At 35.3% G+C, this 27,969-nt stretch overlaps 1 protein-coding gene across 32 annotated transcripts in view; it reads left to right on the forward strand.

Annotated features, from left to right (window-relative positions):
• Positions 1-27,969, forward strand: part of PTPRD (protein tyrosine phosphatase receptor type D) — a 1,865,527-nt gene that overhangs the window by 538,317 nt on the left and 1,299,241 nt on the right. The window lies entirely within an intron of this gene.

Genomic DNA, 27,969 nt, shown 5'->3' on the forward strand with positions numbered 1-27,969 from the left:
CAGCAATTCTGTATCTAGTGATTAAATGTAAGAAAGTAATTATGAATGTCTGAAAAGATTTAAAGGATATTTCTCGGTTCATTGTAATAGCAGTGAAAATGATAAACAGCCTGAATATTTTATATTTATCAAATATTTCTATCATATAATGGAATTCTATGGAACTATTAAAATAGTTGCTTTAGAAGAATACGTATGACATAGAAGATGGAACAGATATACTTTTAAAATTGAAAAGGCAGGTTAAAAATTCTTCATAGGATGACATTTGTGTGTTTATTGAGAAAGTGATATAGAAAAGAGGCCTGTGTGATTTTTTATTTTATTTTTAATACTTTTTTCTGATATCTTTACAGTGGATGTTATGATAATCAGAAAAAAACCGAAACTTACTACTTTGAGCTTTAAATCATTAATGGTTTTTTTAAGAAAGTATTGTAGAATGAAAACATCATGGCCATATTTCCCAGAGATTAAAAATCAGGTTACAGTCCCCTTCCTTCCACCCCACATGGCTGGGCAGTGATAAGGATGGCAGGATAGTCTCTGTCCCCCATCCCCTGTACTTCATTTCCCAGCTAGCTTTCACAGCCTCCCACCCTTAGGGGAAGGGAGAGAGGCTTTCCTCTACAATGAGTTTTATATATTTATTTTTTTAAGAAGAAAAATAATAAACTTAATTTCTATTCAGAAAAAAATTAAGTTATAAAATAGAACTAGAATAAAATCCTGTGTATTTAAACATAATAGCATGGGTGTATAGGCTATTATATTTCTTAGTTTATAATAAGAAATAATTACAGAACTCTTTTATTTCAGTAAATGAGAGTTTCAGATAATGAGGATGCTTGATTCCTATTTAGTTACATGTGTAAAGACCCCAAAGAAAGGATGAAATTCAAGTAGAGCCTTGAAGGTTAAATATGTGGAAATGTGTTTTCATTAGTATTGATAATAACTAAATTTGACTTGTGGAAATGGATAAATGTACATATTATGCTCACTTACTGTACCCTTCATTTTGTAGAAACTTATACCATAAATGCTACACATTGCATAAATTTGCATATTAACATATTTGTTCAAAGCTTAGCAAAATTAACTTGAAATACTAATGCTATCTTTTATCATACACATTGTAAATATGATTGCAATTTTTAAATTGCATCAGTGTATAAAGAATCACAATAAGAAAATACTCATCAAATCTTTCGTTACTTATTTCCATTACCATATTCAATTCTTAAATTTGTCTGACTTCAGTGATGCCTGAATATGTTGTATATTTACCTAAAAGCAGAAGAATTAACTATTTCTAATTTCTCATGTAAACATCTCAGTTTTAAAAAACTTCATAAAGAATATCGGTAGTGTTCTCTTTCAGACTTGCCTGCACATATCTTCCCCACGGACTGTGGTCTCTAAGTCCATCCTTTGCTCTTTTTGTTCTTGCTGAACATTGTGTTTGGATGATGACACTGACACCCATGCCCTTAGTATTCTCAAAATGATAGCCTTCTATGAACTCATACTTGAATGGTCCACTAGCTCAAGGTGCCAAAGGAACCAGAGCACTCATCTTCACCTGGGCTGTTTCTTGCCCTTTTCCTTCAGATTCCTCTTTAATGGGGTCTCTGCTCTCTACCCTCTCCAATATCAAATCTAAGAAAGTGAAACCCTGCTTGATAGGGAAGAGTGTGAAGAACTGACAGATAGGCTGAGTAGGTCTGAATTACCCTGACTAGACAGGAGAAGGGGCAAGCTTGTTGATTTTATTAACATAGACAAAGCGAGAAACATTATTACTATCAGTGAATTTACTCTTGGTAATCCATCTTCTATGCTTCTCCCAACAACATGCACATGATAAATGTGTGAGCTGACATTAAGTAGACAGTAGAAAAGTGGCAGAAAACATGTTTAGTGATAGTTTAGAATTATCAACACATCAACATGGGTTTGGGGGTTTTGATATGGTGCTGATTGACCTGAGCTCAAATATTTACCAGGAACAAATTCTGCAGCACAGACAGAGCATAACATTCTCTTCAAGCCTCTAAGGCTTAAATTACTTGTTCTTATAAAATGTCCCCATTCTGTAAGTCAACTAATACAGTGTTTGTGGACACCTTTTATAAATGTTTAAGCACTTTGCAGGTGTGCACATTGATTGCTACCCACTATGAAAAATAGTATCTATTTGACTAACCAAAGCATACCCACGTGTATATGTGTGTGTATGTGTGTACACCACACAAACATATTAGGGAGAGAGACTGCTTTTACTCAGGTAGAAGCAGTTGCTGTTCCTGTAGTGCAATATCTCTTTGCTTTTCAATACAGTATCTTTAAGTGTTTGCAGAGAATGTCCCCTCCTTTTCACTATCATGTATGTGGCCTGCCCATCAAATCAGCATGGTTAAGTAGTTTAGGAGGTGTTCTTTTTGCCCTTTAATCACAAAGAATATTCAGCTCTGGACAAAATCCCAAGATGATGAGCTTGGCAACCCCAAGCAACTGCCTTTTATGAAACCCACTCACAAAATAAATGTGGTATGAAAATTAAAGACACAGAATGTTAAGGTAGCACTGATTCATTGATCTGGAAATTATTTCTAACCATATAATAATAATAACTCTCCATGACGTGAAATTTAAGCTGCCACTAACATCATGCAGCAACAAAAATTATTTAATTTTGCCCACAACTGTAGTAATGCTGATTTTTTTTAGCCGTTGAAATTACACTTGTTGATACACTATAATGAGGATATTTTGCAAATTCTAATAAAATACTGGAATTTACCAGAAGATGAGAATTTGTTCATATAAATTAGTATTCATAGTCATCATGAATATATGCCTAAGATAAATAAAAATATAGTACATGTTGATCACACTGAAACCACTCAGTTCCAAATACTGTGTAGGAAAATTTGGAAGAAATAGATCACTGCAAACCAAAACTCTCAACCGGGTTTATTCTATGTCCTTTATTCACATTTCTTAAGAAAATGTGAGTTACTTGAAAAGAGACCAAAGTTTAAAAAGGAAAAAAGAGGATGACTCTTAGAATGATGGTTGTCAGTAACTAAACGTTGAAGTCATTCAAAAAATCTTAAGCATCTACTGTATACATTGTATTTCCCTTGACCTGTGAGGAATATAAAATTAATAAAGTATTTCTGCTTTCAAGTGACCATCCTCCAGGAAAGGAGATAAGCTATATACCGATAGTATCAGTGTGTTATAATGCAGATACACATTATATGTAGTGTGATAACTATTAATGTTAGATGCTAAAGATAATGAGTGATTAAGAGCAGATTGTTTGTTTTCTAGAAGACATAAGTTTTCCCTTGTGTTAAAGCAACTTTGAAGCCTTCTTGAAGTTGAATCTGATACACCTAATAAGTATGATAGGCCAGCTGCAAATGACATTGTAGATGGAGGGAACAATATCTGTATATTACATAAAAAATGACCTCTAGTGTAGAAGACAAATGGAAAAGGACAGTTAGCGAGGATTCTTTTAATAATGTGTAGTAGTACTGAAAAGGATGGTGATTAATTTTGGTGGTCTTAAATGTTAACCCAAGAAGTTTCTTTAGTTCTTTGATCCTCCTCCAGTGATCTTTGGATTTTCCATTGTGTTGGATCTCTAAAACATCGCTAATTACAAATGTTTTAAAATATTTTTTCTAACTTAATAAAGAACTATTCTGTTTTATACCTATGAAGAATATAATAGTAATTACCCATGTGAAGTTCGTAGCAGTGTTTAAATATCACTTACAAGCAAAATTAACCTTCAAAGTTTTATAGTGTATATGCCTTAAAACTTTTTTCCTATGGCACTCAAATATTCTTAATTTTCTATAGTAAAATTTATTAGTCTCATGGTTACAAATCAGCAGTACTTGAAACTGAAAACTAATCTTGGAAAAAATGTTTGTAATATATACCGTTTGTACTGAACAAATAGAAACTCAAATTTATGATATAATGCTGAAAAGGTATAGATTAAAATGCAAATTTTATGGTAACATTCTTAGTTTTTCATGTTATCAGCTGTCACTTTATTATTAGTCAGCTATTTGATCTTCTGGATTAATCTTTTTTTAAAAAAATTTCATCTTTTCTTTTTCTTGGTTTCACTATTCTGAGAAATTTCCTTAACTTTATCTTCTACCTTTTTACTGATTAAAAAAAAAAACTTGTTTGATTTGGAACAAAATTGAACATACAGGAAAGCTGTGGAAAAGTACAGCAAACCCCTCAGTACCCTTCACGGGTAGTCAACATCTGCCTCATCTGCTTGCTTTCTTCAGGACACTCAGTCGCAGAAACAAACTATCACTGCTTTTTTTCCTTAGTCATTTGAGAGTAGATTGCATATATAATTTCCTTTCACTTCTAAATACTTAAGTGTGTGTTTCCAAAAAAAAATAAGAATCTTACATAATGACAGTAGGGTGGTCGGCTTCAGTAAATGTAACATTGATTAAAAACTTCGGAACACCAGGAAATTACATCAGTGTTATCAACTGAGCCGCTCCTGTAGTGTCCCCCCACCCACCACCCTGTATGAAATTCAGTCTAGACTCGTGTATTGCATTTAGTTGTGTTAAAAGGTAAACTGAGGCATGTAAAAAATTCTAAGTTTATTTGAGCAAAAATCTGTATGAATTCTGCAGCACAAATACTGGAAGTGGTGAGGCATGCTCCACGGACAGGAGCTGGGAGAGACTTTATACTTTGCAAAGGCAAAGTAAGGAAACTATTGACTGGCTGTAACTTAAAGCCGTATTGGCTGTTTGGTTGCCTTCGGTTTTGATTTTATAAACTTTGAAGTATTTACAGGCTTAGATTTTCGTTTGCTTACATAGACCTTCATGGCATTAGAGCTACCTTGGTCTCATGGCCTCGTAAAATTAGCAGTTGTCATTCTCTGCAGCCCCTGTCAACCTGAAACATTTTGTCTGTCTTTTAAGACAATGCCATTTTTTAGAAGAAAAATCTCTGCTAAAAAAAAAAATTCATTTTTAGTTCATCTGTTTTTAAAATTTCTTTTAATTTCCAATATTTTTGTGTTGATTATTAGAGGATTCTGCTTTTGTTTTATTATCATAGCACATACTGCTCAGCATTGATTACAGTAATTTTTTTGGTGTATGTTCTTTAACTTTCTGTGTTGGCTCTTTTTTATCTCAGTTATCGGTTATTGTAGGTCTTAGCTGTAGGTTGCTGTCATGTTGCAATTTTGCTCAAATAATTGACCTTTTCTTTGCCATTTACAGGTTAGAGTGGGATTTTAGAGTAAGAGCTAGGGTAACAGAATTTGACTGCTGGTGTTCCAGAAACCAAGCAGGGGAAGGGGGTTCCAGTTTCCTTGATTAAGTATGCCTGGTTGAAATAATAGCTCTATGTAAATTTTAATGTGTACGAGATTTATTTTCTCCAAGAAAAAACTTACAGGGTTTCTGGTTGGGGGTAGATGATAAGGAATAGGGTGTGGGTAATTGCCATCTAGGGGGGATGAAAAAGCAATCATCTGACAATCTAATGATTTTTTTTTCTTGTTGAACTGCACCTCATGCTTGCCTTCTAAAGCATTCAGTTCTTCTAAATACCAGGTTGCTGGTGGCTTCAGGGGGTGATTAGCTGACTTGTGTACACTCGACATTCTGAGCATACAAGGCAGTACCTTCTCACTTCAAACTGAGAAGATAAATAATCATTTCACTATCTGCTTCCTACCCTCCACAATTTGAAATAGAGCACAGTGATTAGGAGTATGACTCTCAAGCCAGACAGCATGGATTTGAACTGTAGCTTTACCACTTAGTGAATGTGTGATGATCAGCAAGTTGCTTCATCTTTCTGCACCTCTTACTACCTCATTTGTAAAACTGAGATGGCAATAGCGATGTTACAGATACTGAATGAGTTAAAACAGTGCCTGACACACAGTGTCACCTGCCATCACCCTTGCAATTATTTTCATCTCTTATCTGTTAGTTTCTCCACTTGTATTCTATTCCCCTGTAAGTTAATTTTTAAAACTTATTTTGCTCATTTGCCTGGGCTTTGGAGAGAAGTGGTTAATGCCTGTGGTCAAATCATCAGGTTTTTTTTTTTAATATTAAATCTTTTAATTTTACTATCCTCATTTCCCTGCCACATTTCTTTTTTGGCTAGGCAGTAATATTTTTGTGTAATAACTTCCCTTCTAGCATACTTCTTCATTCATCTTAAAAACAAAGAATGATAACGTTTAAGACACCTAGGTTAATTTCAGGATTTTATTCATCTCCATGAAAAATACTCATTTTATTTTATAAAATAGTTTCTCCTAGAATCATATGTGCAAAGTGTCAAACTCTTAAGTCATTGATTACTTGGGGCATCGCTATTTTTGTCAGAACTTGCTGCAAGATGATTTACTAAAACATCCCCAATTAGTATTATAATATAAAACTTAACAAAAATTTTACTTTTACTACTTGTAACCTGTTAAATAGGCAACAGAATCCCTATCTTCGGTGCACAGATACTTATATTATAGAAATTCAGTTATTTAAATATTTATAAAATGAGAGTTGAGAGCAGCACTTTTGAAAAGCAGTTAATAATGAAGAGACATCAAGGGAGCTATCATTATAACAGCAAAGTGCTTTGCAACTCCAATAACTTCAGTGGTGCTGAAGCAGGCCATCAAATATAATTAAAAGCAGTCAAAAATAAACTGAGAAATTGAACTGTAAAAGGCTGTCCTTTGCCAGGAGCTGAAGGCAGAAAGAAAGCAAGGGAGAACCTTGAAAGTAGTAATGAATTGATAAGCCTTACTGCCTGCAGCTTGTAATGTGCTCTGTCAGATTTTAGTATCAGTTAAACTAGATTAATAGAGCAATCACTGATTCTCTATCTTCCAGCCTTCTCTGTTGTTTCCCTGTTATAGGCTCCCATGATAGATGGAAGCCTGAGTGGGTCAAAATTTCAATTCATTTCTCTGCTCAATCACTTTTTAAGTAATGCCGGTATCTACATTTGCTGGACACCAGCATTCTCTGTGATGTTTTAAAAGCAGAAATAAATTTAGCTATTGACAAGCTGTAGCCCTCATTTCCGGGGAGGCTTAATTCCTCTTTACTCAACACAGGAAGAAATCCCCTGGAACGTGAGCGATTGGCATCTCTTTCTACCACTAGGGGCTACCATGGTGAAGTGAATGATAGAGAAGTTTATGAATTTATTGTGGCTTTAAACGCTCAGATTAATGTGAATCCACAGAAACAGTACCACAAGGACAAAAACAATTTACCCTCGATCATTTTATTTTTATAATAATGTTCTTTAATGAAGCTAAAGCCTCCCTGCTGCGACCTTATTATGTTTTTCAACATCAGTGAGAAATAGATTCCTCTGAATTGTAAGAGAGCTCATGAAACAGCAGGGATATTGAAATAGAGGATCAATTACTTCTTTTGCAGTAATTTTGAACTTGAAATGGCTACAGCACAGCCTGTGTAGTCAAGAAGACAAACCAGGCTGTTGAAAAACTGTATACAAATTAAACATGTCACAAAAAGCTGATGTAAACAAACTGTTTTGTTTTCTAATAGCTTACGACGACAGTGTCCCTTGAAAGAGTAAGTGCTAAAGATACTTTTGTAGCAGAAGCAAACAAACTGAAAAGTGTGTCACCAATTTAAAGGTTAAACATTTACATATATTTAAGAATCCTTCTGAAAATGGGAAACATAACTGCTTATGGGTTCAGTCTTACTCATTTTAACCTGAAGGATCTTTGATGGAAACTTAGAGATCTTGCTGAGGATGAAGACAGATAAGAGTATAGATGTTGTGAATGTAACAGATTATTACTGCATTTATGAAATACTCTTACTTTGAGCATTATAATGGATGCAGCACTTCACAATCTGGCAGCAATCTTAATAAGACATGAGCTTAAATAGGCATTGCTATATTACAAATGCTGTGGTAAGGAAGACTGAGGCTCAGACAGGTTACATGATTAGCATCAGGTCCTGCAACTGCGTTACTTGCAGCTGGGACCTGGATCTGAGTAATAGCCCAGGACTCTTTGCCTTTAGGCTTTGCAAGAACTCCCAGTTTTGAAAATGCAAATCGTTTTGCAGCAATAAAGTCAGTGTTACCAGAGTGTATAATTTGCATTTTCATCTGCCAGTTTCAGGCAGAAACTTCCCATTTGTGATGAAACAGGAGTCGCACAGATCAGTGGGCCTTTCGAGACTGGAAGCCCTGAAGTGTGCCTGCTTTGGATGATTGTCTGCAGCACACGCAGGACTCCAGGGCAGTCTGAACAATAGGAAACTGAGACAGGTGGTCAGGGGGCTGCGGAGGCACTTCCTCAGAAAACGGTACATGAGTTGAATGCTGCATTCTTTCCTGGGCAGGGGCTTGCCTACCTGAAGGGTGACTGGGGTGGAGCTTGGGCAGCGACACCGTCAATCACTCTGGTCAATGAGACTGACTGGAAGAGGTTGTTGAGGGTCAAGATGATAGAGGCCTGAAACTACTTGGAAGGAAGAGAAATAGTTTCAAGACTGGAATCAAAAGAAAATGGAGTAAGTGAAATTAAGGAGAATGAAAGAATAAGAAAATAGGTGCTAAAAGATCAGTGTGAGAAACAAAGTACTGAGATATTAGGAACAAAAAAATAGCTGGAAGTTAAATAAGCCTATTCATACTTATACAAATTAATGACAATATTCGAATTCTGTATTTTAGCTTTTTTTTTTTTTAAACTGTTTTCAGTTGTTTCACATGAATCCATGAAAGGCTGCCATGTAAGATTTTACCTCCTCAACAAGATGAGTATGTTATGGAATAACAAAAAATAGTGGCATTTATTGTGTTCTAGCTATGTGCCAGACGCTTTTTTAAGAACTCTAGATATATTAACTGTGCATTTATTTCTAACATATAAACTATTATTCCTGTATTAAATGAAGATTAATAGGGTCCAAGGAGTTTGAGGAGCTTGCTTGTCCAAGAGCAAACAACAAAACTAAGCGCCAAAGTCCGGGACATACAGCTCACAGCTTCTCCCTTACAACTCTTCAGTCCATTCCTTAAAATAACAATCTGCTTGCTCATTAGAATAGCTTTGCTGTTTGCATCTGAAAAAAACATTTTAGCAAACACAACAGTTTATGTGAATTTCACTAGAGAGACACTGCTTGAATATTGCCAGAATATTTTGGGTTGCGACAAAGTCCATTTTGTTCTGAGATAATGGAAAGGAAATAAAATTTGCATTTTTATAGTGATTCTGATTCCTTATGGAACATAATAGCAAACAGCAGTGAATGACCTTATGTGAAAATGATTGCTGTGATATTTGGGGACACGTGATAAAGCTTACTGTCCCGTTGTATGTTCAAGCATGAACCTGAGTTAAAACCACCTGCTAAAGCATGATTTTTAGCATCATAGGATTTGTTTTAAACTATCCCATTACTGAAAAATTCATAATGATCAACTGTGCGTGAGTGTGTGTGTAGACACATAGTTGATGTCCGTTTCACATTTGCGAATTTACCTACTCACTGAAATTTCATGGTAAGCCCAAAGTCAGCTTAGGGAATTTGGTGGTCATTCAGACATGGACAGAACAGTAAGAAAAAAAAAAAAAAAAAATTGAGCTGCCGTCCCCTCCCCACAGCACCTTCCCAGCTAAGGTGAAGGATGGCGTTCTCCCTTCTCATTTGACGTTCATATTTTAACCAAGTGTCCTTTTCATGGTCAACATAGTGTTAGTTTTTTGTGAAACTTTTGCATTTTTGTGCATTTTTATGGTATTGTTACTATTTTAAATAGCCCACCGTTGTACTGCTGAAGTGTTGTCAAGTGTTCCTAGGTGCAAGATATTTCAGGTTTGTGTTGTAGAGAAAATGTGTTAGATAAACTTTATTCAGGCATGAATTACTTTTGTCTGACTATTTAATACTGGTAAATTAACAACATATTAAATAAGGTATCTTCAAACAGAAATACACTTAGTCATGCATGGATTTGCTAATTGTTTAACTAGTCCCATTTTATGGATGATGTCTACTAGAGGATATAAAATTTATTTTTATTTTTCATGGATTTATAAAAATTTGTTCCATGAATTCATTGAAATTTTTTTCCTTAGTCCCCCTTATTTACATATTTTTGTTGTTTCTAACTTTCCTTTATTGGAGACAACAAAGAAAGTTTCACAAACACTGTTGTTAATGTATCCCCTTATTTGCTCAGGATAAATTGCAAGAGTTAGAAGTGGAATTGCTAGATCAGTCTGTGTGTCTCTGACTTGGTCAGACTGCCCTCCAGGCAACTTTGCTGGTTTATACTCCCACTAAAACTCCCATCTGTGTCCCTTTCCCCACACCTCTGCCAGCTCTAGACATGGGTTGCTTTTCAATATCAGTTATATATAGTTACATTTAATTTAAAAAAATTAATCTGTGTTTACTCTAAAATTCCAAGAGCTTTCAGAAAAATTAAACTGAGGGAAGAATTCCTGGAACTAGCATTTCAGAATGACACATGGCATTTTTAAGAGTGATTTTTATTGAAGTGTAGTCAGTTTACAATGTTGTCAGTTTCTGGTGTACAGCACAATGCTTCAGTCATACATGGACATACATATTACTTGTTTTCATATTCTTTTTCACCATAAGTTACTACAGATATCAAATACAGTTCCCTGCTTTATACAGCATGAACTTGTTTATCTATTCTATATATATATCAGTATCAACAAATCTCAAACTCCCAATTTTAATCCCTTCCCTACTCCCTCCCCAGTAACCACAAGTTTGTTTTCTATGTCTGTGAATCTGTTTTTGCTTTGCAAATAAGTTAGTCTTTTTTTTTTTTCAAGATTCCACATGTAAGTGATACCATACAGTATTTTTCTTTCTCTTTCTGTCTTACTTCACTTAGAATGGCAATCTCCAGGCCCATCCATGTTGCTGCAAATGGCATTATTTTATTGCTTTTTATGGCTGAGTAGTATTCCATTATATAAGTAGACCACAACTTCTTTATCCAGTCATCTGTTGATGGACATTTAGGTTGTTTCCATGCCTTGGCTATTGTAAATAATGCTGCTATGAACATTGGGGTGCATAGAGTGATTTTTAATAGCAGTGCAATAAATCCAAGTGTCTTTAACTCTTTATTTCTACCAGTTACTAGTTCACACTAACAAAACTGCATCCCTCTTTGGCTTACTAAATGCCTAATCTTTTAAAGTTAACAAAGTTAGATGGACTGAATCAATTAAAAAAAATAATTAGGGGGAGGAGGGTATAGCTCAGTGGTAGAGTGCATGTTTAGTGTGCATAAGGTCCTGGGTTCAATCCCCAGTACCTCTATTAAAAAAAATAAGTAAAGCTAATTACCTCCCCCCCTAAAATAAAACAAAACCATTAATCATTGCCTATGATGTATCATTCCATAAGATTTTTCGTCTTGATTTTTTCTTAAGGGATGCTTTTCAATCCTAGAATATAGAAGGAAGTACTCAAACATTTAGAAATGATTTAGATTCTAAAGTAAATTGTATTGTTCGACTAAGATTCTGAATCTGCAAAACAGAGCAGAGAAGAGACTGGACTGACTGGGATTACTGAATCAAATGAGGCAAGATTGACCTTGACTGCCAATGAGCATGTGTTTTCAAGAGAGGGAACCCAAAATGAGTTGCTTCTCATGTTTGCTTGGCCCTGACAGTCTTAATGTTGCTGCTCGTCATCATTGGTGTAGTCTCTTCCCTTCTACCTAATTGGCAGCACCCGTCCAGTGTTGCTTGTGCTACAGGGACCAGATTGATAGGCCGGTCTTCTGTAGCCCATGATTATTGTCATCTCCATTCTCCTTCAGGCTGAGAGAGATACTGACTCTAGGCTGACAACAGTTGAAGTCTTACAATCATTTTATAATTGTGTTTTAAAGATACAATCCTATTCTTTTTCTTAAATTTTTAAAAGTAACTGCTATAATTCAGGGGGGAAGAAAAAGGAAAGAAGGAAGTGCTTTTTCATCTCAAATCGTACCTTCATTCCCTCAATTCTACCCTCTGCAGTGAACGTGTTTTCTGTGTAAACACATCCTTGTAGAGATGATCTGTGCACATAAAGCACATGTGTACAAAAGCACACTTTTTAAAATTATAATTGTTACATTGTGAGCACATTGTTCTCCATCTGATTTTAGTCCAGATTGGCCCTTTATGTGATTAAAAATAACAATTTCCTCAGGTAACACTGGATGATTACTAGTGACTTTGTGTCAGGCACTGCCTAAGCCTTATATACTAACTAAACCTCATAACTCCCCTACGATAATACTGTTACTTCCTTCTATAAATAAGGAGAAGAAATAAGCCTGAAAAAAGTAAATGAGCTATTCAAACTCACTTAACTGGATAATGGCAAAGCCAGGATTAAACCCAGGCAGTTGGATTCCAGAGTCCACTTTCTGGTTCATCATCCCTGGGCTTCATAGGTATAGTAAGCAGAGGGTTGTTGAATTAGCTAAGTATCATGTTTAGTAATAACTGTGTAAATTGATTGTACAACAAATGGGCAACTTCAGAAGAAAGGAAATGTATAGATGGAATTTTTGACTGAAAGAAAAGGCATGTGGGGACTTTGATGTAGATCCAGAGCACTGTTTCCATGCTTTTAATTGTTCTTATATTTTAGCTTTTTTGATCTTGGTATCATAACTGAAATAAGCTGCAGCAGCAGGAAGCCGAGACAGAGACAGGCGAGAGAACACGTTCTCACTCCCGGAAGAGGGTGAATCTGGAGTGGAAAGATATAAAAAGGACTGGCAAGTTAATTAGGAGTTGTGAGGAAGCTAATTAACTTGTTCCTAATGGTGAAGGAAAAAATTCCTTTTGTAGAGTGGGCTTCCATGGAGGGAGCAGGCCCATGTGATGTTCATTTGTGAGGGCTTGGGTTTTGCAAAGCAGCAATTCAATGCAGGAAGAGAATAGGCTTAGTAGAACAGAAAACACAAGGTTGACTAGTGACTGTAAATGGTCAAAGTATGGAAAATCGAGTATTTAGCTTTACATTGTTTCTCAAAATTGTTTATCGCATCTTGTGGAAGTAGGGATTGGGAAGAAATGTGTGGCATATTAAAATTACATTTTTATAGAAAGAATCCAAATTAGATTTCTCTCTCCCCTCTCCAGAACCACTACTGGGGTGTTCTAACCTTTTGACCTAAGTAGCCAGTCCCATGGTGCCATCTGGTGGCATCTGTTGCAATTTGAGGCATAGGGCCTTTGGAAATGCTCAACTTCTGTGAAAGAATGTTATTTTCAAACCAAACCTACAAAATGAAAAATGGCAGGCAGGCTTGACAGTGGAGAGTACCAGCAATGGAGGCTTGGTCAACATTCCAGTTGTGGCTGATGGTGACCTTGACCTGTTTGAATTAACTCTAGCCTTTGAGAGGAATGCATTTCTCTAGATACTTTTCTTAAAAGGCACAGTATTTCTATAAACATAAAGAATATTGGGAAAAACAAGCCAGTTTTAGGAAAGCCAGGTTGATATATTGGCCAGCACCTAGGGGGATGAATTATGATGTCTTTGGTTTAATTTCTAATTTTCAGATATGACTGATGTAACACACATTTGAGAGTAAGATAAAAGTAATGAGAATATCTGGAAAGTTGCTCATATGTAGAAACATGTAGACCCTGCTCTGTATCTTATAACCAGGAGAACTAGCTAAAAGATAAAGTAGTGTTGTATTCAAGTTTGGGGATGTTCCAAAGAAAGACAGGCAGGAAAAGGAGTGAAGGAATCCAGTACACTGGAAAATACATCTTTGGCAGGACTGGATGTGGAGTTCAGACACGGCTGAGAAAGAAGTGAAACCAGAGTGGGCTGACGGACTCCAGTGTGGAAGATTGCCGTGACATTGAAGATGAGGACTCACAGGCACGAGAAAGGCAGCAGGGTTAACTGAGCCTTTCGAGAGAGGGTTTGAGAGATTCAGCATCACGGAGAAGAACCTCTTAACAACGAGGTCCAAGGCATGGCCAGGTTTTGAGAAGTTCATGAAAGAGGCAAAAAGAACAGAGTTGTATTTAACACTAGCACCATTCTATGCTTTTTCACATATGTTATCTCATTAAATCTTCATAGAAATTCTCTGATATGTGTAGTGATAGCCCTGTTTTATAGATAAAACACTCAGAGTAGATAAGTAAACTTGTCTGATGTTACATGGGTATTAGGTTACAGAACACTGTTCCAAAGACCCTGCTATTTCTACCACATTTCATAGTGAAACCAGAGTTGAGGAAGGTTCCTAGGATGGATATGAAGTAAATGTTCAATATGCTTAGTAATACTAGCACGTCTTGGTGGTCAGTGGGTATTGATCAAAGCATGTTAAAGTGGACAAATACAGCTGCTTTCAACTAAAAGGGTTGACATTAGAAATGAGAGATTAGACAGTGAACAAGTGAAGCAGTATTTGAAAATATTCCCCTGAATTTAGGAACATAGCTGCTGCTTTTCCTATGTAACGTGTTCTTCAATACATGTGAGTCTATGATAAGATAAATGAGGTCTTCTGGGTATTCTAAACCTCAACTTTTCAAAACAATTTATTCTATGAAAGAAAAGTTGTTACAGTGTTTCTCAAAACCTGTGACATAGAACATAAACTATGGGCAATGTTAGTAAGTGTTCTGTGGTAAAAGGACTGAATGGTTTGTGACTTGACTGAGCGGGTTTTCTGGTTACCCTCTGTGCCTCCTAGAAACTGATGGTGCACATTACCTTGGTAAAGGCTCTGAGTCTGTTGAAATTGTTGAAACAATTATTGTTGAACCTTTTTGATCTTAAAGGACTTCCCCCCCCTTGGAATGCATATAAGATTTATCAGTTTTTTTTTTTACTTTGGAACACATGATGCTGAGTAAGATTCATAATTGCTCTTGAACAGAAGATTCTTTAAGGAAACTTGTGTTCATTTTTGCTCTACAACTAACAATGTTAACAACCAAATACTATGCAGATCAAACTTTTCTTTTTTTATGAAAAGATGAGTTTGTGTCACAAACTTATGATTACCCAGGAGAAAGGGGGTGGGAAGGGATAAATTGGGAGTTTGAGATTTGCAGATACTAACTACTGTATATAAAAATAGATCAACAAACTGCTTCTGTATAGCACAGGGAACTATTTTCAATATCTTGTAGTAACTTATAATGATAAATAATATGAAAAGGAATATACATATGTGTACATATGACTGAAACTTTATGCTGTACACCAGAAAATGACACAACATTGTAAACTGACTATACTTTAAAAAATAGAACTTCATTTGGAGTTTTTTTTTTCTTTGATAAGTTTGTTTTATTTCCAGCCTGAAGAGATGATATCCAGCACCACACACACCCACGTGTACACACCCATGTACTTCATCCACCTGAACTTGCCTGACACACTCCTTCCTCTTAAATGGCAGGGACAAAGCCATACTTGGCAGTCCCCAAGTTGCTGGTTACATTAGTTAAATTTGGTCTTTCAGAAAGAAGACAGATGAAATTGTAAGAAGCTGAGCCCTTAGCCAGAGGAGAGTCCTAGAGCTAATAGCCACAACTTGAAATACATGCAGATCCCCCTTCCCAGGGGCCGCTCTTGAGACTTTCTCCCTCCAGAAGTTGAGATCCAAGAAATGGTGAAGGAACTGGTGGGGTTTCCTAGTACACTCCCCATCCAATGAGAACTCCTTTCTGCCCTTTCTAGAAGCTGGGAACACACCCACTTGCTCTCCTCCCTTAAGGAGGCTTCCTGCAGCCTTGTGAATGTGGAACCCACTGAAATAAGCCCGGTCAGTTCTGCCCTCCTGTCTAATTGAGGTGCAGATACACTGGCTATGCTGGAAGTCAAGAAGAGTATTACCTTGCTCAAAGGATTCCTGTCCCAGAGAGGAGAGGCATTGGGAAGGGGTGGAAACAGGATGGTTGCTCATCTAAGGATCTCAGTGGGGAAAAAATTTGGAGTTATTTTTCATTGGAGCTCTATTGTCTCCTCTCCTGTTGATGATCCGAACATTTTAATTAATCACATTCTTACGTGGTATCAAAAGATTAGGCAAGAAGCATACCTTAAAAACAATTTATATTTTAAAAAGTTTTTAGCAAGTCTGAATGTTATCCAATGTGTTTGTCCTGAATAACATTTATTAAAGGGAGGAAAGAAAAGAAAGGAAGGAAAGACGATAAAAAGAAAGTATGAAAATTTAAGAAATTATAGTTCACATTAATTGTACCATCTTTACACTCTGCTATGAGGAAGAGAAGACATTAGCAAGATTTAAAAATTGTTGCCATATTTTGAGTGATGTTGAATCACATGAGCTTACAAAAAGAAAATCTTTAAGTCAGGAAAGTCTGTGGGATCGTGATTTTATTCTAAACCGGGTATTATTGGCTTCTTGCCTCGTACTATTAGTCCAGTTATCTGAATGGAAGTATAATACCTGTCATCATCCTGTTTCCCTTTACCAGCAGAGGGAGATGGAAGGTCACTTGCAGGGCACAACACTGATGGTCAGTGTTACCATGCAGTAGTATCCAGCTGTCTTTCAGGGAGCTTCATTATCAGATCACTTCTAGACACTGATAGGCAAAGCATGTTGCTACTGGGAAGTGTTACTGTGATCTCAGGCTTTAACTCATTTGACAAGAAGAGCATTATTTTATGCAATGCAGTTTATGATAATCCCAGAGCAATGGTAGAATTTATAGCATAATCAAAGCTGATGTTTGACAAGGAAGATCTTTACCTCATAATAAATGAGTTGACTCTCTCAATTTTGGACAAATGTCCTATTCAGACACTGTGGTTTCCATGCATATTTTAAGTTGATGAACAACCATTAAGTGCCTTGTTTTTTCAATTTAAGTGGCAGGTTTTCCAGAGGGCCTGACCTGCTAATTTAAATTAAAAGAGAGAAAGTCCTTTGTATTCATCAGCTTTCAATTTTACTTGGAAAAATACTTGATGGGAATGGACTGAACTTGTGGGTGATGCTTTTTTTCTTTTAGTTCTCACCCACCTTTTACAGCTCTATTAGCAAAACTATAGATTATTTATACCATTTTTCTTATTTCTCCTGCCCAACATTCTCAAATACACAAAAGAACATAAAGATCTTTTATTAAACGTAAATTATGGCAGTATATGCTGGCTCCAAAAAAAAAGGGACAAGAATAAACAGGTGATCTGTTGCATGTCAAGTAAAATTATTTATTTGTTTTTGAAAATTTAACCTTTTAAATGTGCTTGTATTAAACAGTCATGCCATACGAAATCTTGAGAAACTGATTAGTTTATGAACACTACTACATTGATTCATTTATTAATATTATTGTATTTATTATCCTAGAAGTGTTACTTAAAAACAGAGTAACAAAGTTCAATTAATTTTCCCTATGTCCCACTGCTACTTAGCCCAGTTATTTGGCATTTTGAATAATATGAAAGTTTATAACTGAATGGAAATATAAGAGCAATACTTAGTCTGGTGAAATGCAAATTATTAAGAAAACAAAATAAATGTAGGGTTTTTTCCAGAATATTAATTTCATTGAAATTAAAAATTTTATGCTGCATTTTATTTTAGCAGTGTAACTACTTGTGTATCAATTTCCTTGGGGTTTGCTTTAGTGTTGGAGTCAATTCTGACTTGAGGTTTGTATGTGTGTGTTTTTCTAAATGTCTTTCTCTTTTTTTTTTTTTTTTTTTTTACTTTGTGGCCAATGTTCATTTTCATATACGTTTGTGTCCAAGAAAGTTTGGAAATGCTCAAATACAAAGGCTGCATTTTAATGGGAAAGATTGTGTATTCGACTGTAACAACTATCTCAGTATAGTGTTGGGTCAGACCAGTGGTTAGAGTAGCCTTGGAAATCTTCTCCTAACCAGGATAATAATAGTTGTGGCTGTCTAATTACCTTCCCAAACAAAGCTGAGAATATGGAGACCTGGTTATAGGAGACGGTGGCACTGTTTCACAGGAATCACACTGAAGTAAAGGATACTCAGGAGCAGAGACAGGAAATGGACGAAGGAAATGTCCATAGAAAGGAATTAGCAAACAGCAAATTCAGGTAGTCAGCAATGAAATGGGAACCAGCAGTGAAAAATCAAACCAAAAGCAAGTAGGTTCCAAAGGAAATGATTTCCACAGGAGTAAAAACTGCTCAACTTAAACTCATCGTGTAATCTTTCTTGAATTAAATAAAATGCGTTGAAATCACTACTGGAGCCATTAAACTCACTAGACCTCAGCTTTTCAAGTTTCATCTAGACAGTTAAGAGTCTCACTAGATTAGTAGACTAATGTACACTAGAACTCAGGAAGTAGTTGTCTATTAGATCATTTTAACCTATATTTTCAGAAAATGCTGCATATAAAATGACCTCATCGAAAACAATGAGAAAAAGACAGGCATATCTAAAGATGTATGAAAGACAATAATAATAAACACACAAAATGATGCCTAGTCACACAAGTAATTAAATGTAAAATGAAGCAATGCATATTAAATGTATTAAAATAGAAAAGGGTGGCAATATCTTGTGCTAGTGGAAGTGAGGATAAATGGCCAGATTCCTATACTGTTCGGAGGAGGACACAGGTTTCAAAAAATCCTTCAAAAATACTTATCTTTCAGCTTACTGTTTTTCATTTGGGAATTTATTTTAAAGGCCTCATCAGAACAAATGTATAGACATACAGACAGATGTTCACTGTAAATTACTATGCAGATTTTTAAAAGATTATCCTCACATAAATATATAAAGAGAAAGATGAAAACATTTTAAATGCCAGCAAATTACATTAAGTGAAAAAAAATTTCATATAGTATGCCAATATTTATAAAAATGTGTGGGTTCATACTACAAAATAAAGTGCTTCTCATCAGCATTATGTTCTATATTAGAAACTCTTCTAAGTGTTTGATGTATAACACATTTAATACTGATCACTCTGAGAAAGACACTATCACTGACAGATACGGAAGCTGAGATAGAAACAGACGGAATCACTTGCCTAGATAGTAGTAAACAACAGTCAAGATCTGAACACAGGCACTGTGACTGCAGGGACCATAATATTTATTTTTACTTTGTTTTATTTTAATTGAAGTAAGTCAATTTTATAATGTGTCAACTTCTGGTGTACAGCACGATGTCCCAGTTATGCATATACATACATATATTTGCTTTCATATTCTTTTCCATTAAAGGTTATTATAAGATATTAAACATAGTTCCCTGTGCTATACAGGAAAAACTTTTAAAATCTATTTTTATGTATAGTGGCTAACATTTGTAAATCTCAAACTCCCAAATTTATCCCTTCCCACCCTCTTTCCCTGTTAACCATATGATTGTTTACTATGTGTGCGAGTCTGTTTCTGTTTTGTAGATGAGTTTATAGTGTCCTTTTTCTTTTTTTTTTTTTTTTTGATTCCACATATGAGTGATATACTGTGGTATTTTTCTTTCTGTCTGGCTTACTTGTCTTTGAATGACATTCTCCAGTTTCATCCATGTTGCTGCAAATGGCATTATTTTATCTTTTTTTTGGCTGAGTAGTATTCCATTGTATAAATATACCACAGCTTCTTTATCCAGTCATCTGCTGATGGACATTTAGGTTGCTTCCATGTCTTGGCTATTGTATCTAGTGCTGCTATGAACATGGGGGTTCATGTGTCTTTTTGATTAAGGTTCCCTCTGGATATATGCCCAGGAGTGGGATTGCTGGATCATATGATAAGTATTTTTAGTCTTTTGAAGAATTTCCATGTTGTTTTCCATAATGGCTCCACCAAACTACATTCTCACCAAGAATGTAGGAGAATTCCCTTTTCTCCACACCCTCTCCAGAATTTATTATTTGTGGACTTTTGAGTGATGGGCATTCTGACTGGTTGAGGTGATACCTCATTGTAGTTTTGATTTGCATTTCTCTGATAATTAGTGATATTAAGCATTTTTTCATGTGCCTGTTGGCCACTTGTATGTCTTCATTGGAGAATTGCTTATTTAGGTCTTATGCCCATTTTTGGATTTGGTTTTTTTTTTTTTGTTATTAAGTTGTATGAGTTGTTTACATATTCTGGAAATTAAGCCTTTGCTAGTCGCATCATTTGCAAATACTTTCTCCCATTCTGTAGGTTTTTTTGTTCTGTTTATGGCTTCCTTTGCTGTGCAAAAGCTTTTAAGTTTATTTAGGTCCCATTTGTTCATTTTTGCTCTTATTTCTGCTTACTTTAAAATAGAGATACCAAGGTGTTAGAACTTTTCTCTAGCTTATAAAATGATATTTGTCATTTTTATTCATGCTTTTTGTATTCTCTGAAAATTATGTTTAGGCATTACTTTTCTGTTAAAAACATTACAAAGCTAACTACAAGTTAGGACAAAAATAATTGCACATACAGGCAAAGACAAATGTTGAGTCAGGTCTAGTGATTAGTGAATGTCCCTGACAGTGTAGAAATTAGAAATGATGATGTCCCCGAGGTTTATATTTCTATAGGTTTTAACCAATTTAGTCAATTTGTTAATTAGTTAATTAATTTATAAACAGACTATGAAGATAAGGAGGCTCTCAATATCAAACTGAAAAATTATAAATGTGATTTTACATTTGGACGTGTTTACACCATTTAAACTGCTTTGGACTTTATATGACATTTTACAGTGGTGTGTAAACTAGTGCCTTTTGTTAAACCCATATCCTTAATATATTAAACAATAATGCATTTGGAGTGGAGAGGCCATGACCTTTAACTTGATATTGCACTGCTTTTTCTAATTGTTGTGATTTTTAATAAACTGACATTTTTAGAGACAGGTAAGCATTTTAGAAACCTTTCCAATACTACTTCTCAGCCCCTAGAAATGCTGGTGGTTAAATTAGTCAGAAAAGCATTAAAAAAAATGCTTCAAATTAAAAACCCACCCTAAAATCTCCTTCATCAGCATGTTACTCACCCATAGCAACGTAATACAGGAGGGGAGAAAATACACACTAAGCACACAATTAACAAATAAGCCATTTCAGGTAGAAATGTGCTGCTTCATTTATTTCTTGATGAACAAAATATGTGAATCAGCAATCAAAAAGTCATTAGACTCACTCCCTCCTCCAGAATAAGAAAGAAAAGTTGAAGTCTAGGGTGTGAAAGTACTACATGAGAAATAATTTTTCTAATAAAATAGGAGATTCCTTTCCAGATATTTGCAAGAGAAGAAACTAGAAACTGGTACTGGTATATAATAAGGAAATTCATCCACGTATTCACTTTAAAGATATGTTCCAGTTTAATTAAAAATACTGTTTTCCCCTTGCCTATGAATTTTCTAAATAAAATACTCCCTGGGCTTTGAAAAGTGCTGACTGCAAGATATGTGAGTTGAAACATCGCAAGGAAGTTCTCTGCAAAATTATTTTCTGTAAGATTTGACCTAGATCTGTCAGAGAAATGTCTGTGACTTAATTCCTTTATTAAGCTTTTAGTTAACATGAGCAATGTAACCACCATCATATAACAGAAGATGAGAGAAATGAAAAGCTTCAAACCATTAACATACTGCTTATATACGCAATAGATTCAAATCATTCTGTAAAAGATAAAAGTAACAATTATCTATGCAGCATAGTGTACAGAAAACAAAAAGAAAATGGTGCATGAGTGTAACGTGAAGGTATAGCTCTTGATTGCTCCAAAGGTTCTATTTCAGGATCATTTAAAGTGCCCTTCTCATCATCTCCATGGCTGAAAACCTTGCATCCTCCTTTTTGCTCCTGTTTTCTTATTTTAGAACATATTATGTAAGTACACCGTGAGATTGGTTGTACTTTGAAAAGATCCTCACACCTATCTCCACCTCGTCCTTTCTGCTTGAGTCCAGCACTCTCCCCCTTTGCCATGACTGGATTACTTTCAGTTTCCTTGCCTCCACTGAATTCCAGGCGTTTGCCTCATATCCGTTCTTCATTTTTCTGTCCTGTGTCCTAAAGCATTACCTTATGTTTCTCACCTGTGTTTAGAGTTATAAGGACTTCTATTGCCTATAGCACCTGGTTTATTATTTTTTTTTCTGACAAACAGATTTAACCTAATTTGCCTTTACCTCATCTTGATAATCCCCTAATTCCCAGCACATCGTCTTCACCTGTCAGGGCAGGTGGCTCGTGAATTTGTACCATACCCTCCGCCTGCGTGCTCTGTTCAGTTCTCACATGTGTCCGTGTTCCTATCATTCTCCTTGACTATAGTGGTCCCCTTGTTCTTTGCTTCTTTATCTACTCTTCTAGTTCTGGTTCACTTCTACCCCTTCTCATCTCTACTGAGCCCCTGTTGCAAATACAATAAGAATTATGCGGTTGAAAATGTAGGTACAGAGAACAGACTCACGGTTACCAGTGTCACCAGGGGCAATAAGGGGGTGGGAGAGTGGGAGGTACAAACTACTGGGTGTAAGATAGGCTCAAGATGTGTTGTACATCACAAGGAATATAGCCAATATTTTCTAGTAACTGTAAATGGAAAGTATCCTTTAAAAATTGTATACAGATAAAAATTAATTTTCAACTGCATAATTCTTAATTACACCTTGTGTTTGTCCCCATTATTATATGTCATTTGTAAGATCTCTGAGAAGAGCTACCAGTCTTTTATATTTATGAACATATGTATATAAAGAGTTATTCTGTGACTTTTCCCTTTATTGAATGAGTAAATATTTTTGAATAAATCAGGCTGATTTGGTAACTACCACATAAATCCATGGTGCCAATTTTTTACCTGTGTATATAAATTTGTACATAATAACATGATAATATAGTTATTTGAAGACATTTAAAATACATTTGTTCTTGAAAATGCAGTGTCCATCTGCTAGTCATCAATAACAGTTGAACTGATTATTTAAGACTACCTGACGTATAATTCTGGCTTAAAAAAGTAGCCCTGACTTTCAGTAATAAACAAAATTTACTGTGACTACATGTGTACAAAATGGATGAGAAGATATTGAAGGTATATAACTATAAACAGAATAGTTAAACAAGAGCTTTTTTAAAAATTTGCTGCTAAAGTATGGACTAAATTTGCTAAATTCAGATGTAAAAATGTGAGTTACTCAGATGATAAGCTCTCATTAGAAAGAAAACCACTGAGTAGATCACAATGAATATTAAAGAGAACATTGATAATGTATGCCTCACTGATTTGAATCTTTAGGATGGTGATTTGAAAACTAAAAGTCCATGTTTATGCATGTTGTTCTTTAATGAACTGAATAAAAATATGTGACAGATTACAGGCACTTTCAGCATGTGAATGTAAGCCCTACTTTATTTCAACAAGGTATATCATTACCCACCTATGATTCCTCTCTGATCTTGGGTGAACCAAACTTTAGTGAACTTCCTCTACATCATCTATTTTCCAAATACAATTGGGTGTATAATTAAATTTTCGCAGTTGAGAAAAAAGACTCTGTTCTTTGTCTTTTTATACCTGTATCATACCTTGTGTTTAGCGGTTTGCCTTTTTCAGAGCATTTTATATGCATTATTGTATTTGACTTCTTGGAGATATTTAAGGAAATAAATGACTATATTGTAGGTATGAAGCTGAGGCTCAGAAAAACTAAATTACTTATTTTGGACCGTATTTAGTGGTGTATACATGAGTCAATGAACATCTGACTTCCAGGAGGTGATCCCATGTCATCATAGATTTAGGCCTAAAACTAACTCAAGGTTTAGAAAGAAACACATTTCAAACTTTGGACCCAGACACAATCTCACCCATTCCTGTCTGACACAGAGCAGCTCTTAGTGAACAGAGGGAGGAGTGAGATGATGAGAAAGAACAGACTGTGCTTCAGAAAATGTCTTTGACTATATTGGTGCACCTGGAGGGCTGAACTGTGCCAGGAATGACCTCATGGTTTGCTGATGGTGCCAAAAATGAAAACAGGGGCTTTGACCTGAGAGAAAGGCTAATGCTCCCTCTAATGTCTATAGGTCGTGAGTCAATGACCCTGTTCGTTGATTGACAAGTTTTGAAAGCTGAGTTTATTGTTACAATCAAATAAATAAATAAATGTTCGGACACTGGGATGCATAGTCCTGGTGGTGCTGCATCGCAGGTGCAAAGGGCTAGTGAGTTGGGAAGATCCAATGAAAAGTTTCAAGTTCTTAAGAATTGTCTTGCATCCTCAAGCCTAGGTGAGATGGGGAGAAGGAAAAAAAATCTGGGCTTCCACAGAGATCAACTATGTTGATTTCTGTAATCGTATCTTCTCTTTTATTCTACTTAATTATATTAATTTTAATCCATAATTTCAAAACTACTTACTGAACTTTTCTGTCTCAGGCACTGTTTCTGTGCTGAACGTATGAATGGGACAAGCTTTCTGTATCATAAGAGAAATAGCTACTTGCTAGATGCCTGATGTATGTCCATTGGAGTTCCAAGTGCTTTATGAATTTTTCTCTCACAAACTCAAGAAGTTGCTTCTGTGATATTATCAGTTTTACTGATGCGGTAACAGGTGCAGAGATCTGGGGTGGAATTCAAATCCAGACATGAATTAAATAAGTTTGTGATGGAAGAGTTCAGTAAACTTCCTGGCATATTAGTGGTATTAAAGAGCTAGCAACAAAATAATGCTCAATTTAAAATATTTAATCTGGTAAATTAAGGTGTTAGATTCAGGACTTTTGTTTCTGAAGTTCCTACTAGCATAATACCTGAATAGATTTTTGGAGTCAGAATGTGTTGATTCTACATCGAGATAAATGACTTGAACAAGTTAGAGAAATTGTCCCAAACTCAGTTTTCTTATGTTAACAATGAAGGGATAATATACGACTTACAGTGTTGGTGTAAGGAATGATAAAGAATGGTACAGACAACGTTGTGGGTATAGACTTGATCTTCAGTAAATACTGGCTATTATTTTTATTACACTAAGTGCAGAACAAATCTTTATTAAATTTGAAGGACACTGGTTTCAAACCCCAGACTGATCTCCACTTTATTTTGCTCACATTCTTATTAATGTCCTTGCTCCTGTTTTTACTTAAATGGATCCATTAGGATTCTGTGATCAGTAATTTTCATATTAAATCTTCTCTCCCCTAGATTATAGCATCCAAACTCTTTGAAATCGGCTTTCCTAGAATTTAGCATTTAAGTCTGGCAAATAGCTATTGGCTCCTTCTTTTAGTGTTACCAATAGTTGCTTTCTCCCAAGGTTCCCTATTATCCTATCAAAGGCGTATTCTATTAGCCTCATTTTTGGTTCCTTTTTATAATCCCAAGTTTGTATGTGTGTACAACTGTGTGTGTCTGTATTAACCTTTATTTAAGTACTTTTGTGGGGTTTTTTTTTTAATGTATCTTGGTAAGTTTCTTTAATAATTTTTGAATCAAGTTGGAGTACAAACAGAATGAAAGACCTTGGTTAACTGTAACATCATGGAATTACTTTCACTTCCCAAGTTAGCTGCTTTTTGTTTCAGTGCTTTAGTTTTGAGTCGCTCATAGATCAATCACTGAAATGCAGGGGTCTTGCTATAAAGTCGTGTTGCTTAGACAGCCCAGTGTAGAAATTTGATCTTAAGGTAACCACCATACTTAAATAATTAATTTTATATTTAAATCAAAGATAAAATAGTGTGTTTGGAACGATACTTCTCACCCTTGATCACCTGATCTGTCTGCTTGTTTGCCTGCTGGCGTTTGAAGTTATTCTTGACAATATTTTCAAAATTAGTGAGGTAACTTGATGAATTCTGATATAGGTAGATAGAAAGAGAGAGAACTCAGGAGTACTTGGAAATGTAAAGGTGAATTAGAGTTATTTTTTTCCACAATGTTTTCTGTTTCCATAGTATAGTAGTTATCATGTTCAACTCACAGAAACTTCTTTCAAAGCACATTGCATTGAGTATGAAGCACTTTTGGACATCTTTGGTGACACGAATTTCTCAACACACAGGGCAACATTTTCTAAATTCTTCATCAATAGAAATCTGAGTGTAGAAATCGGAAGTGTGACTTTGGCTGCCGGTGAAAATAAAACCATAGCTCATTCTGATTTTGTCAAAATGCCTTTTTCCCTCTCTCAGAAGTAGGACAGTGTCGCAATCTGGTCTTCTTCCTTAAAGAAAACTTAGAATGACCTCAACTTGCCACATACTCCATATGGTTTAAGGGAATTTTGCCTGAGTGAAGAACATATACATTTCCAGTAAAAAAAAATCCAGAAGTTTGCATATGTACATATGTATTTGAGCTTAAGGTGTATATACTTATTTAACCTTTTGTGCTGTAAAATAAGACATCAAATGAGGAAGAAGCACCTAATTTGTTGAATCAGATCATTTTCTCCCAATAATTATATATCTTACATAGCACAAAGATTGCATGCATATGAATGATTGCCTTTGATTCACTTTATGTTCCCTTGCAATTTAAATCTGCGTGTTTTTCTAACAGTTTTTTTCTAATAGTTTATAGTTTCTAACATTTTATGATTATGACCTTGACTTATTTTTTTAAGATCTTTAAATGTCATGGCAAGGTATTACAACTCTGACAACAATTGCTGTTAAATTTGTTTAGCAGACACGGTCTTTGCTACATGTCCGAGCTCTAAATTGTCCCAAAGTGGTGAAAAGCTGGTCAGTATTGAATGATGTTTGAAAGTAGTAAAAAGCTTAGGATGATTAAATCCAGTTAATGTGCTTTAACATTAAACCATTGTTACCTTCTATTCTTCAAAGTCAGTTTACATGTACTATTTTCGGTCCATTCATCCTGGTGGTTGGTTAACAACTATGTGCAAGAAAATATTCTAGTCTCAGGGAGTCTAACTATGTTTAAGATAGTTGCTAGCCTTGGAACACTTAGAGATTTCCAACTGTAAATCCTTCATGAACTCACCTCTAGAAATTCTGAGAAGTCACATTTCCCTTGTCTCTTATTAAGGATTTATTTGAGGAATCTCAGGTGTTTTAACCCATGGTTATCAATACCAAAAAACCATAATGGTTAATTCTCTAATATTTAATATATTTCACTTACCATAAATCATTATTCTACTCCATGTAGAATCATCTTTTTACAAAACCAAGATGGAAGAATCATCTGTGCAATACATTTCTTTTTTTATTCTATTTTTATATATAGTGGCTAACATTTGCAAATCTCAAACTCCCAAATGTATCCCTTTCCACCGCCTTGCCCCCCAGTAACCGGAAGATTGTTTACTATGCCTGCGACTCTATCTGTTCTGCAGATGAGTTAATTAGTTTTTTTTTTTTAAGATTCCACATATGAATGATACCGTGTGGTATTTTTCTTTCTCTTTTTGACTTACTTCATGCAATATATTTCTTAAGGTTTGACCTTATAACCTTATGAATAATTAAGACAATTTTTTTTCTGTGAATTAGCCTCTAGGCTGCAAGCACTGTTCCAGTAGGTTGGACACCCAACGACCAAAAGCTTTGCAGAAAACATCGATGGATGACTCTGAAAATCATTTTATAATAACATATCTACACTTTAAAAATATCATAAACTTCTCTAAAATGGTGGCCTACAAAGCCTAGTCAGAGAAATGTGATTGGAAGGATTATGTCAGGAAATCCTGAATAGATATTTTCATGAATATATGAACTCATAATCACTATCTACGGAGATTTCCGTCCAGTGCAGTTAGGATGAAAACTGAGACGTCTCTTTAAAAAGGCTACTAAATATTCTAATAACAGAAATCTAAAGAACACAGTTGGAGAAAAATTTACATGGCTTCCTAAAGTAGGCCAAAGAATTTAGGT

This window comes from Vicugna pacos, chromosome 4, assembly GCF_048564905.1.
Source record: "Vicugna pacos chromosome 4, VicPac4, whole genome shotgun sequence".
NCBI lineage: Eukaryota > Metazoa > Chordata > Mammalia > Artiodactyla > Camelidae > Vicugna > Vicugna pacos.